We start from the raw sequence: 14,268 nt of genomic DNA on the forward strand, positions 1-14,268 counted from the left end.
CACAATACTCTTTTGGCAATATGATTGATCCCATGGATACCTTCTCAGAATAATCCTTCTTAATTAAAAAAAAAAATATTTGTGATTACAAAGAAAACTGAACTATATTGAAATATAGTTATCAAAATTTCAAATGTGTCCATATACTTGAGGTTAAAAACCCCTACTTTATGGATATAAGATATTAACCATGGCTTGATATTCCAAATTCTTTACATCTTTACTTTTTTTTATAATAGCACCATCTATGATCTTTTCTATAATTTTTGATTCTTTTCTCTTTGAAATTTTGGAAATCAATCTTTGAGCACCTTTAAAATATATTGCCCCAAATGTGGACTATTTTTCTTTATATATTTGTTCATCTCTAGGCATTCTTTCTAAATTCATCTTAAGTATGATGTATATATGCATTCTTCATTATCTCTCTTCAATCTGAATCACTCAGTTACCTGCTTGGACAGCTCCACTGGCATATGCCATAATCATCTCAGACTCATATCTAAAAGAGAATTCAAGAACGATTTTCCTCAACCCATCTTTCCTCCAATTTCTCTATTGCTACCTGGCATATTACTATAATTCCAGTCTTCCAGGCTCCCAATCTAAGAGTCACCCTTGTTTTCTCATTCTCCTTCACCTCCATATTAATTCTGCCTCCACATCTCTTACAACCATCTTTTTTCTACTCACATCCATTCTGTCCTTCCTTCATTCACTCCTTCCTCCTAATTGGTTACCCTCCCTATAGCTTCTTTCTTCTTCAGTTCATTCTCTACATAGAGGATGAAATGCTATTCTTTTTTTTTTTATTAAAGCTTTTTATTTTTCAAAACATATGCACGGACAATTCTTCAACATTAGCCTTTGCAAAACCCAGTGTTCCAATTTTCCCCCCTTCTCCCATGCCCTTCCCTAGATGACAAGTCATCCAATATATGTTAAATATGGTAGAACTATATGTTAAATCCAATATATGTATACATATTTATATAATTATTATGCCACACAAGAAAAAAAAGAGAAGCAAAATAAAATGAATGCAAACAACGACAAAAAGAGTGAAAATGCTATGTTGTGAACCATATTCAGTTCCCATACTTCTCTCTCTGGGTGTAAATGGCTCTCTTCATCACTGAACATTTGGAACTGGTTTGAATCATCTCATTGTTGAAGAGACCCACATCTATCAGAAATGCTCATCATGTAATCTTGTTGTTGCTGTGTATAATGATTTTCTGGTTCTGCTCATTTCACTTAGCATCTGTTCATGTAAGTCTCTCCAGGCCTTTCTGAAATCATCCTGCTGATCGTTTCTTATGGAACAATAATATTCCATAACATTCATGTACCATAACTTATTCAGCCATTCTCTAACTGATGGGCATCCATTCAGTTTCCAGTATCTGGCCACTACAAAGAGGGCTACCACAAACATTTTTGCACATGTGAGTCCCCTTTTCTCCTTTAAGATCTCTTTGGGATATAAGCCCAGTAGAAACACAGCTGGATCAAAGTTTGATGCATAGTTTGATAACTTTTTGAGCATAATTCCCAATTGCTCTCCAGAATGTTTGGATCCATTCACAGTTCCACAATGTATCTGTGTCCCACTTTTCCCACATCCCCTCTAACATATGTCATCATCTTTTCCTGTTATCTTAGCCAATCTGAGAGTGTATAGTGGTATCTTCAAGTTGTCTTAATTTACATGAAATGCTATTTTTTTTTAACCCAGAGTTGACCATTTTATTCCCCCAGAAATTTTAAGAGATCTTAATTCTCATCTAGATAAAATGGAAACTTGTCTGTCCAGTAGGTAAGATTACCACAAATTGGCCTCTTCTTGTCTTTCTAGACTGATTTATTACTCCCCTATATATGATATTTCATCTCCTACTACTATCCTTTGTACAAACTGCCCCATTCCTAGAAGGCTCTACTTACCCCAACTTCTTGGAATCAATTCAAGGTTTATCTCAGGTAACCCACTAGAAAATGCCTTTCTTAAGTGTTAGCAAAAGCCCCCCTGACGTCTCTGAAAAATTTCATTGTATTTATTTACTTATCTGTATATATATGCTGTATCTCTCTAGTGATAATAATAATAATAGTGATAACCTTTTGAGAGTAGATTCTATTTCCTTTTTTTGTCTTTATATCTCTAGCACCTAACCTAGTATTATAATAGGTGATTAAGCAAAGCTTTTTGAATTAAAGTGAACTGCCACTTTTTCACAAAATATATTGGATTTGATGATGATAGAAGTCAATGTGGTAATTTTGCCACTGATGAGAAGAGATCACTCTAAAGATAGTGAAAGATCTGTTCTATTTTTGCTTCGGTTTGTTATACTAGTATCATCAATATTTTTTTCAGGACGATTTGACTTAGCTAGATCTTATATCAAGATCCCTGCAGATTCATTTATTTTTATATTGAGCAGTAGTGTTTTTAATCTTTATTTTCCTCCTATAATGTTTCTAAAGCAATGATATTGTGCTCCTTTGGAAAGAGGAGACCAAATCTTAGCTCTGGACTCTTCCATCATGGTTACTGCTTTACACAAGTCAAATTTTTTGTAATAAATAGGATTCAAAGTCATAAAGAACCCTATATCTAGTCTGACTGCTTCTTTTTAACATGAGGAGACTGAATCCCAGAGAGATTACATGACTTTTCCAAAATTCAAAAATTTGAACCCAGTAGTTCTTATATTACTTCAATGCTTTTCATCCATTTTGCATTTTTCAATTGATAGCATATTTAAACAACTAAGGTTGGAGTTTTGTGCTCATATGAGGTGAGCCTACATCTATATTGTTATTTACTTGGACTCTTGCACTAATGCATAAAGATTTGATAATATTTAACATCCTCCTCGTTATTATCATCACTGACATATATATAGCCCTCCTGTGTAACAAGCACTGTGCTAAACACTTATTATCTCATTTGATACTTACAATAACCTTGGGAAATAAGGTGTCATTTTATCCCTATTTTTACAGATGAGGGAACTGAGGCAAACAGAGGGTAAGTGATTTGCACAGTACCACAAAGCTATTAAATGTCTGGAGCCAAATTTGAACTCATAACTCCCTGACTCCAGATCCAATATCCTATACATTCCAAATACAAACTGATTTTGAAACAACTGCTATATCTGTAACAAATCCTTTTGTTTCTTAAAAAAAAAAAAAATTGAGTCAGCTAGGTGGTGCTGTGGATAGAACACCAGGCCTGAAATCAGGAAGACCTGAGTTCAAATCTGGCCTCAGACACTTAACACTCCCTAGTTGTGTGACCCTGGGCAAGTCACTTAACCCCAATTGCTTCAGGAAAAAAAAAAGTTAACTTTTGTGTGTGTGCTATAATTAAGTGTTCACCATGGCAAGAGATTTCTGACTTTCTTCTTGGGAAAAAAATGTGTCACCAGGCATAACATTTCTGAATAATTTATGTCTTTGACATAAATACAATTTTCTCCATTTTTCCCCTGGGCCATCTGGAATTGAAGTCACCAAATTAATTAAATATAGCATTAATTTCATTTGTGGGGTCTTGGTAAATTCTTCATAGAGTGCTCTCCTCCTTGATTCTTTGGAACAAATATTGGATTATACAAGCAAAAATTATTTTCATAGTTGTCTGCTTTTGCTTATCATAACCACTGAAAAGTGAAATAACCAAGTTATTTTTTTTCTATTTTATTTTTTACAGCTTTTCATTTTCAAAACATATGCATAGACAGTCCTCAGCATTCACTCCTACAAAACCCTGTGCTTCAAACTTTTCACTTCTTCCTTTCTCCATCATCCCCTGCCCCAGATGGCAATTCAATATATGTTAAACATGTGCAATTCCTCTACACAAATTTCCACAATTATCTTGCTGCACAAGAAAAATCATATCATAAAAGGAAAAAAAATAAGAAAGCAAACAAAAAGCAAGCAAACAACAATAAAAAAGATGAAAATACCATGTTGTGATCCACACTCAGTCTCCACATTCCTCTCTTAGGTATAGTTAAGAACAAAAACATGGATAAGATAGTGTCTTTCAATTCAGTAAGCATTTATTTGGCTCCTATCATTGTAACTCTGCTACATTCTGGGCTTACAGAGGCAAAAGCAAAAAAAAATTCCTGCCTTCAGGAATCCTCTATAATCCTAGGAGAATATAATATACAGTGATAAAGACATACAGAGCATATAAATAGCTATTAAAAGGCAGTTTCAAGGATTGAGGTAAAACACTAATAATTGGGGATTCAGGGAAATTAAATCAACAATTATAGGTTGTTTAAAAATAGTTTTTAGGACTAAATACCATTTTTATTATATCCATATTATTATATCCATAAAATAGAACCAAATGGATTGGCCAAAAAATTAATCAACAAGTAGCTACAATTCCAGTTATAAGCCTCTGCATTTAACTTGGCTGCTTTTGAGGCAGGAGACAATCTGAAACCTCTATAAAAGGTTTTTCAGCTTTGTCAGCCCTCCAGGAGCTTGCACCATCTATTCAATCCAGCCTTCACAAACTTCCAGGTCATTTTGATAGTATAATGAGGCTTCAGCATAGAACTTTATACAGGAAGATGTAATTTAAAAGAATTAAATGTAAAGTCTTGGATTTAAGTTTGAAAAATAAATTGTAAAAAATGATCTGGTGGTTTCTAGTGGACTACAAACTAATGAGTCAAAACTATAATGCAGCTACTAAGATAAATAAAAGCCAATGCCATCTTTGGGTGTATTGAAAAAATATGACATCTAGATTATAGGAAGTTATACTTCCATTGTACTGTGAATCATTCTGATCATTCTTCAGAGAGCGGCATTCAATTCCAGTCCTAATTTTTTAAAAAGTATATAGATATACTAGAATTCACCTAGAATAAATTGATAAAGATGGCAGAATGTCTTGATATCCAACTGCACTTGAGCATCGTATGAAGTATTCTTCCAATACTAGTCAAAAGAACTTGATTTTTTCCTGGAAGGTAGAAAGTTTAGGGAAGCTATGATAGATGTTTGCAAGTATTTAAAGAATTCTTAAGGAGATCAGAGAATAATTTATTTCATGCTAAGTCAGAGAAAGAGACAATGAATAGTTGGAATTTATAGAGAGGTTAATTCCAACTCAATATAAGGAAGAACTTTGCAAAAGCTTTATTTGTCTTACTATGGAATAGTCTTCATATAGAGTTATGAATTCTGTCTTGTTAATAGTTTTTAAAAAGAGACTGGATAAATAATATGATAAACATATTATAAAAATAATATCTATATTGGGCAGTAGGTTGCATAAGATTCCTCCCCACTTTAAGATTTTGTGATTCTAAATAAGTGCCTAAGTACCATGTATGTAGCATTGTGGTATGGCAAAAGGTAAAGGAACCTGCTAAAACCTTCCATTGCCCTCATCTTTTCATCCACCTCACCTTATCACTGTCCCATCTCCTCATCTTAAACCATTCATAACCCACAGTGCTCCTACATGTTTTGATCTTTTCAGAATTTCTTCTTGCATTACACTCCAGGGAATACCATTTCTCCCTAAAATTCTGGCCTCTTGAGAAAGGTGAGGGTCTAGTATATGATTACTTCCTAAAGTAGCTCGTCCCAATTTTGCATATTTTACCTTATGTTAAGCCTCTTTGCATCTTTTATTCATTGATTTTAGTAGACCTCTGGTCCAGGTGATATAAATCTAACCTCTCTTTAACATGGCAACCAGAAAAATTATTTAAAGAAAACTAAAATGGCTCCTAGATCTTACCTAAAATGAAAGATCCTCAATTCCTTCAACTTGTCTTCATTGTTCAGTCTATATGTAATACTGTTTATCTTTCTATATCTAAAAAAGATGATCATTACCTATTTTCTCAGACATAGAATGGAAAAGACTTCCTTTGACCTACTATTTATGTCTTAAAGGCTCCAGTGCCATTTAGCCTATTTCTTGATGCACCAGAGGAACATGAACCAACTTCTATTCAGTCTGTGTGTAAGACACAAATTGAAACCAAAAATACAGGCCACAGAAAGTCTGAGAAAATAAACATTTTGCTTCAAAGCTTTATTTGCTTTAATGTTTGCTTAAGATTAGCTGTTTTCATGAAGTTATATTTTTATCTAAAGAAAAAGATGGGGTCAGCTGTGGTTATACTTTGGTGGAGTCTTGAGTGGATAGCTACTGTCTTCAGTCTCAAGAAAGATAAGACATAGTTTGTACTTGAAACCATGAGGCTGACTATTCACCCAGCAGTGTTCTTATGGCAGCCTTTCTAAATTGAAAATATAGCCTTTTGAAAAGTTAGACCATTCTTTGAGGCAAAAACTAGGGTGAAAAAAGAATCACAAGGGAACTTAGGAAGTTGAATAGAGACATTAGGAAATCCTATCTCAGAGAGGTTTCTCTAATAGGGAATGTCTCCTTTAGAAGGTTTACTAACATGGAAGGTAACTTTCCTCTGAACCAGGGCTCTGAAGAATAGATAAACTGATAAAACACCATAATAACTTGTACTAGCCAATTTATCTCAGATGTATTCATTCACAAAGTGCTCACATCAATTTATATTAGATATGAACATAATATAAGATAAAATAATGCTTTGTTCAGCCCAATATTAGCTGGAAGGTATGTACTGCAAACAAATTTTAATGAATTTTTATAAATCCTTTTTCATCCTGTTTATACTTTGACCCTGTAATGTTTTTTGAAGTAATGAGTTTCCTGAATTGCTATTTACCTTATAAAGCACTAATTCATTAACCTGTAATAAATTTACTTCTTTAGTGCATCAAAGGCTTTGCCTTAGTGCTTGATTTCTAGGATTTGATGGAAAAAACCTATATTTACTCCACTCCTATTCTTCTTGTACTTTTAGACACATCAATTATTTCCTCTGGGATTAAAGGTTTCTAACTCATTTAGTGACTAGTGAGCATCTTTCTATTTCCCTCCCCCAGTATTTCATCATTCTCATTCTTTAATCATTTTAGTTGCTCTTATGTAAAGTTTACCAAAGTAGAGTATTGTAACTGCACACACTTTGTGGTTTAAAATAAGTATAATGTTTTATCTTTACTTTTATATTCAGTCTTATACATATGGTTTTGGATTTATCTTTCCCTTAATATACTAACACTTAACCACATTGAAACTTTTTTGCCCACATATCTAACCTCAAGAGATTTTCCTACAATTTATATCTGTCAGCTTAACCAGTATATCAAAATTTAAAAGAATTTAAACATCATCTTTAAGCTTGGAGACTTACTACTTCATTATGTTTTCCCCTTTCAAAATATTTTTTGAAATGTTAAATAAGACTAATCCTAGTGTTCATACCTAGGTGACCTCATTGTTTATAGTTTTTCAATCCATGAAGAATACTCATTTATCTCTATCTTCTATTTCCTGTCTCTATGCCAGTTCCTTGTCTATATAAAATATTACTCCCAATCCTATGCTGATTCAATATTTTAAAAATAGTGCATAGTATAGTACCTTGTTAATCCTGGAAGTCTAAATAAATGACATACATGCATTCCATCTTGTTAAAATATTTATCTATAAACACAAATGTTACTAATTATCACCTAAGCATCCAATGCAATAGTATTTTCTCAATTGTCATCTTTCTTTACCTGTCTGAGCATTTGAGAACACTGAATGCTCTGTCCTCCTCTTTTTCCTCTGGATTTTGGTGACACTGCCCTAATTTGTTTCTCCTCCTAAATGTCTAACCTTTCCCAAGTTTCCTTTGTGGATCATCACTACTATCCCATTACCCAACAATGGGTTACCCCACATGTCTGTCCTAGGCTCTCCTCATCTCTCTCTTTATTCTCTCCTCTGGTGACTTTACAAGATGACATGATTTCATCCATTACTTCTGTGCAGATGACATGGCAGATGTAGCTATGGCTGAACTCAAGCTCCAGTCCAGAATCACCAATTGCCTATTTGTTTTTAAAAATTGGATGTCCCATAGACATCTCAAATTCAACATTTCTTGAGCAGAGCTTATTATCTTTCCTCCCCCTTGCTTATGACAACAAGCAGAGCTGGAGGTGAATTCTTCTTAAAACATTAGTCCACCCAGGGGTTCGCTGCTAAAATCAACTTGAGCTGGTTCATGAGAGCCAGTTGCCAAATTTTCAGTGTGAGCATTTACACTTCAGCAATTGACATTGCTATAAAACAGGGTTTGATTTATTGTTTTGTTGGTTATCTAGACCTAGGGAAGTGATGGAGAAAATGTTAACAGTGTAATGTTGTCAAAACACATTTCTCCATTTTTTGAGATGCAATTTGAGAAACTCTTACCAGTTTACAAAGCTCCAATAGATTTCCCATTTATGTTCATTATGGCTACAAAATGGTTACAATATGTTCAATATGGCTACAATACAATTTATGCATTTTATGTGTATATCATGTATTTATCATGTCTTATTTTCATAATGTTCAAAATTCATTCAAGAGATATTTTATTAATTGATCACTGTATACAGAGCACTGTGCAAGGTAATGAGGAAAAGATAATGAGACAAAGCACCTACCCTCATGGAGCTTACACTCTAATAGAAGTTAAGACACAAATACAGATATTAATATCACATATTAAATGCATGAGAAAGTTGTGAACAAAAGTTTTGTGTGATGTCCATAGAAGATGTTTTCTTTAAAATTGAAGATTGGGAGAATCTTTGTAGAGGAGGTAGCATTTAAATTGATCTTTAAAACCAACATATGAAGAAAAGACTTTCCAAACACAAGAACTAAAGTGAATCCTGTGGATAATGAATAGTCCAATTGAGCAGAAGGATAGAGTGCATAGAGGGGAGTAATATGATAAAGGGCTGAAAAAAGGGTAGCACTATTTTATAGAAAATTTTGAATGACAAGCTAAGTAGTTAACAATTTACTTAGTAGACATTAAAAGCGTACCAAACACATCCAAGTAGAGGAGTTACATGATTAAGTCTGTAAATTGAAATTATTCTAGTAATTTTTTGTTGGTTTTCTTTTTCTCTTTTTTCTCAACTTAAGGAGATTGAAAGAAAGAGGGATTAGAAATCTGGTAGTTTAAAAAAAGGAAAAAGAAAAGGGGGTTTTATTGAAACATGGTTTAATGCACAAAAGATAACAGAAGGAAAGTTAAAAAGAATCACAGGTGAACAGGTCAGCTTTGAGAGTTACAATTTTAACTGATTCTATATTTAAAAAGAATCACAAGCTGTACATCAGAGATTCCTCAGTTTCATTTACAATCCTTTTTTTCTGTCTATTATGTATGTGAAAATGGTCATCTTATTTACTGCTAAGCTTAAATAAAAATTATAGGACATATGCATACATATATACATATACATATCTCTATATTGGAGTATACATATGATATGTGTGTATATATGTTTTATATATAATATATATGAAACATTATATATACATATATCATACAATAAGATTAAAGTATATTAGAGAGAGTAGTCAATGAACATGAGAAGACCTGTTAGGAGGCTATTATAGTATTGAAAGAAGGTTTTAATGAAAGTCAGTAATAGGATGGCACCACTGGGAATAATGATGAGATTGATTCAAGAGATGCTGCAGATCTGGAATTGACAGAATGTAATCATTTATTAGACTGGAGAAATGAAAGATAAGGGAGAATTGAAGATAACCCCAAAGTTTCAAACATGAGCTACATGGTAAATAATATGTCATAGGAAAAAATAGTGGAGGCAAAAGAAGTAAGATGATGAAATTAGCTGTGTTGATTTTGAAATATAAGCAGAACATCCATGTAAAAATTTTGTAGACTAATTTTTAAAAGAGACTTCAGGCTAGAGATTTTGATTTGGGAATCATTTATATAGATATAGCTGTTGAAGTTGTAGGATGAAACCTGACTGATAAATAAACCAAGAAAGAAAATAAGTTGAAAGTCACACAGAAGTTGCTAGCAGAGCCAATACATGAACCTGATTCTCCTTGACTCTTAGCTGAGTGTGTGGCTGTGGTGTGCTAGAGTCAGCTCTAATCTGCTTAACAGGCAAGTGTTCAGTTTCGTTGTGAGAAGTAATTGGCAATTTCTTAAAACTAGGACTTGCTTTAATTGTTTTATTGATTATCTAAACTTTTTGTTATTGTGATGGTTTAGTTGCTTGGGTTTTCTTGGCAAAGATACTAGAATGGTTTTCCATTTTCTTCTCCAACTAATTTTACAGATTAGGAAACTGAGACAAATAGAGTTAAGTGACTTGCCCAGGATCACACAGCTATCAAATGTAAATGTCTAAGATTAGATTTGCACTCAAGATCGTGAGTTTTTCTGACTTCAGATTGGGAAATTTATCCACTATGCTATCTATCTGCCTTTGTCTAGATTTAAGAAAGCTTTAATAATGCAGATTCAACTTGAAGTGTTTGTACACATATCTTCCCACCCCCAGCCCATTGTTTAACATTGATCAGTGGTCTCCTATAATGTCGTGTCACCATTGCTTGAGCTCAGCAGGAGAGTAATAGAAGGTTCAGAGAATATAGTCATCATCAGGTTGGAAGCCTGGTGACTAATTAATAATAATGATAACAACAACAACAATAATGGGCATTTATAAAGCACTTTAAGATTTGCAAAAAACTTTACATCCATTATATCACAAAATTTTGCTTGTTGTATGGTGGGAGAGTACAAAGAGAAACCCTGGGTTTAAAACTCTACCTCTGATACTACTTGTGTTGTACAGAACAAGTCACTTAATCTTTCAGGCCTCAGTTTCCAAATTAGTAAAATGAAGAGGTTGGACTAGAAAGTCTTTTAAAGTCCTTTTGAACTAATCCTATGAACTATGTAGCAGTGCTTCTCTTTTTATTTTATTTTATTTATTTTATTATTATTATTTGCTGAGGCACTTAGAGTTAAGTGACTTGCCCAGGGTCACGCAGCTAGGAAGTGTTAAGTATCTGAGATCACATTTGAACTCAGGTCCTCCTGACTTCAGAGATAGTGCTGTAACTGCTGTGTCTCCTAACTGCCCCTGTAGCAGTGCTTCTCAAAGAAAAATGACAGTGAGGAAGAAAATTAGGAAATAGGACAAAGGAATTTAGTCTCCACAAAATCTAAAAGAAATGAGGGTACCTGTATCTTCTTCTATATGACAAATAGCAACATAAAAATTTTCCTTTTGGGTAATTAAATGTGAGATATATGTTAGAGTTATTTTATCCCCAATTTATAGTCATGGGAACTGATGCTGAAAGGGATTAATTTCTTGGAATCACAGAGAGTCACATAACAAGTGTCTAATGTGGGATTCTGTCCAAAATCTTCCTGATTGTAAGTCTAGGGCTATGTCCATTATTCAGTGGGCTTAACTCTCCAAGTCTGTCTTTCTCTCAAAAGAAAAAAACTGGCCCTTAAATATTACTTTCAGGTTTACAGATATTTTACATATTTAAACATCACAACACTTTTGTGAGGTAGATGTTACTTTTGCCCCCATTTTTCAGATAAAAAAGCTGAAGTTAGGTGAATTTAAGTGACTTGCCTAGTATGACACAGCTTGTAAATGTCTTATTAATCAGAATAGTAGATTTTTTACTCAGTTCAAAAGTCTAGCAATTTTTCCACTACTCTGAAACTTTTGTTTAGATAAGAAATTAACTTTCTTATTTTCTTTAAAGGTTTTATTTATGTTTCTTTTTTAGATCAATGTCACTTCCCAGTAACCTCTCTTCCACTATAACTTTCTCTTATAATATAGGGAACAATTCAGCAAAAGAAATCGATGCTGAAACAATAGTATAAACAAAAATTCAACTCTTCAGTATATCACTTTTCTGTCTTGAGGAAAAAAAAGTGTATCTTTTCATCATCAGTTCTCTAGAACCAAAGGCTAATAATTTTCATCACTAATTGTTGATGGCCAAAGGATTGTTAGTATTTGTAAAGATAGCTTGGCTTCAAATTTTTTTATTAGAAAATATAAAATAAAAAAATAGTGGGTAAATAAAATTTAGTTATATGAGTGGAAAATTTAATGGGAAAAACAAAAGGCTAAACATATGCCAAAAATTCTATCCCAATGACAAATGGTGTGAAAGGATTTTAATCATTGCCAATCAAGTGATTTATAAAAATATATATCATGTATTACAAGACAAAGTTGATGGATTTTTAAAATGCAATTTTGGCAATAATAAGATCCCCTGGGACTCTTATTCAATGAAATATTTGCCAGAAATATTAATAGGAAAAGAAAAAAAATTTTCTTAAACAAAAATGCAGTCTGGAAAAGTAATATGTTTAACGTATCAGGTATAATATTATATACATAGTGATATCCCTAGTTGGTTTCAGGGTTAACTTCTACTAATAATTCATTTGATATGCATAACTTCTTGGGGGAAAACAACTCATAATATTAGTCATTAACTGTCTGATTCAACCTGAAAGATTAACTTTAAATTATGCTGCTCTTTTTAAAAAGTATACTGTCATAGTTCTTAAAATGTTTTCCTTTATTTTCTATTCATTTGTTTTTCTTATTATTCACATCAACTCAATAAAAGATTATTCAGTACCAACCACATATAAAGTAGTATGTATATGTATACATTAGGTACCATGAAGATACAACCACTAGTCTTACTTGGAATAATACAATGGTATTCATATTTCTAAAAAGAAGAGAACGTACTTTTCACCAGTAATTTAAAAACATATAGTTGCTCTTAGTGTTTCTATCAGTTATTATGACAAATCTTGCCCATAGTAATAGATTAAAATTAAAATAAAGAAAATTCATTTAAAATTATTATAATAAGTGGTTCTGCTCTCATTTGTAAGTTAGAGTAACTAGCTAGAAAAATTAAAGCATCCAGAAATACTAAAAAGGAGTAATTGTTATATTATTGGGAAACATCCATTGGGAAGGGAGCAATAAGCCAGGTGTGTTGTTTGAAGACAGGATGCCAGACAGACATTGGCAAGGTGGTTTGACTCATACAAAAGACATTTTTGTTCATCTTTAAAGCTAGTTTGTTTTGGCTAGATTTAAGTGAATGAAATTGAAGAGAAAGAGAATGAACAAAAACAAAATACTTTCATGGACCAGAATAAAACAATGTTTGTTTCTCCACCTTTGACTTTAGGATATTAGAAAGGATTATTTTAAAGCCCTGAAGGAATACTGAAAACATATGCTTAGGGAACATATTTCTTTCCAATCTCAGTGCTTTCTAGGCACTTTAAAAATCATCCATTTATCCATAGTTTTGTTTTATTGGTGGGAAATGGAGGTCTAGTGAGATGCCTGACCTGCTAAAATTAACCTATTCACTGATGTTTCCTGGAATGCCTTTTAGCATTAGTAAGGTGAACTTTCATGCAACTGAGCTAATCCTTAAGACAGAATTTAATTTGAATAGTCAATAGTTATCATCATTGAGTAGAAGATCAGAAGAGTTTTGTTTCATTGAATTGATCTTGGAGAAAACTGAAGAGACCCTATTTGGATTGGGATAATATTGACTCTAGTTCATTATTCTTTTAGTATTTATTAATTCACAGGATAATAGATGGAGATCTAAAAGGGTCCTCAAAGTTCTTCCAGTCCAGTATTCTTTTTTTCATAGATGTGAAAAGAGAGACAAAGAGAGGCTAGTTGACTTACTCGGGGTTAGTACTATTAGTGGTGAAATTTGAACCCAGTTCTTCTATCCTGCTTCCCAGTTATGAAACTAATACTGTGAAGCATATATACATGTCTTAGCTGTGTCGTGTCTCAAAAGTTTTAGTGTAGCCTTAAGGTTTCATAATGTTAGAAATATAAACACTACAAACTTATTAAAATGATTTCTAGATTTCTTTAATACTTACTTAATTTTATCAATTTTAAATAACTGATTTTTATTTTTAATTTAAAGAAATAGTCACCCTATCATTTTTGGAATGCATATGCCCTGTTTCTGGATAATATTTTCTCAGACCAGTGATTGGTCTGCTTGTCTATCCTGGCTATCTAATTTATCCCCATTAGAATTTTTCTTGTGAAATCATATCCAGTTTATCATGTAAGCATTAACTTTTGATTCTTTTGATAATATTAAGACTGGTATGACAGATTGATCTTTTCTCTTACTGAGTAGCAGCTGATGAAAGCTTATACAGAGTGTGAAATTTTACTATAGAGATATATAGCACAAGAAGGTGGTTATGTTGAATTTTAATAAGA

At 32.8% G+C, this 14,268-nt stretch overlaps 1 protein-coding gene and 1 long non-coding RNA gene across 6 annotated transcripts in view; one reads left to right on the forward strand and one right to left on the reverse strand.

Annotated features, from left to right (window-relative positions):
- Positions 1 to 7,762, reverse strand: part of LOC116420531 — a 29,467-nt gene extending 21,705 nt beyond the window's left edge. Inside the window, exons 1-2 of one of the 2 annotated variants that reach the window (XR_004230875.1) lie at positions 7,669 to 7,762; positions 4,902 to 5,005 (exon numbers count right to left, since the gene is read on the reverse strand). This is a non-coding gene — a long non-coding RNA (uncharacterized LOC116420531). The remainder of the gene's footprint in view (positions 1 to 4,901; positions 5,006 to 7,668) is intronic. The other variant, XR_004230874.1, reaches the window with a different exon arrangement.
- Positions 1 to 14,268, forward strand: part of PLEKHG4B (pleckstrin homology and RhoGEF domain containing G4B) — a 199,842-nt gene that overhangs the window by 17,423 nt on the left and 168,151 nt on the right. The window lies entirely within an intron of this gene.

The sequence above is a fragment of the Sarcophilus harrisii genome, chromosome 1 (assembly GCF_902635505.1).
Source record: "Sarcophilus harrisii chromosome 1, mSarHar1.11, whole genome shotgun sequence".
Taxonomy (NCBI): Eukaryota; Metazoa; Chordata; class Mammalia; order Dasyuromorphia; family Dasyuridae; genus Sarcophilus; species Sarcophilus harrisii.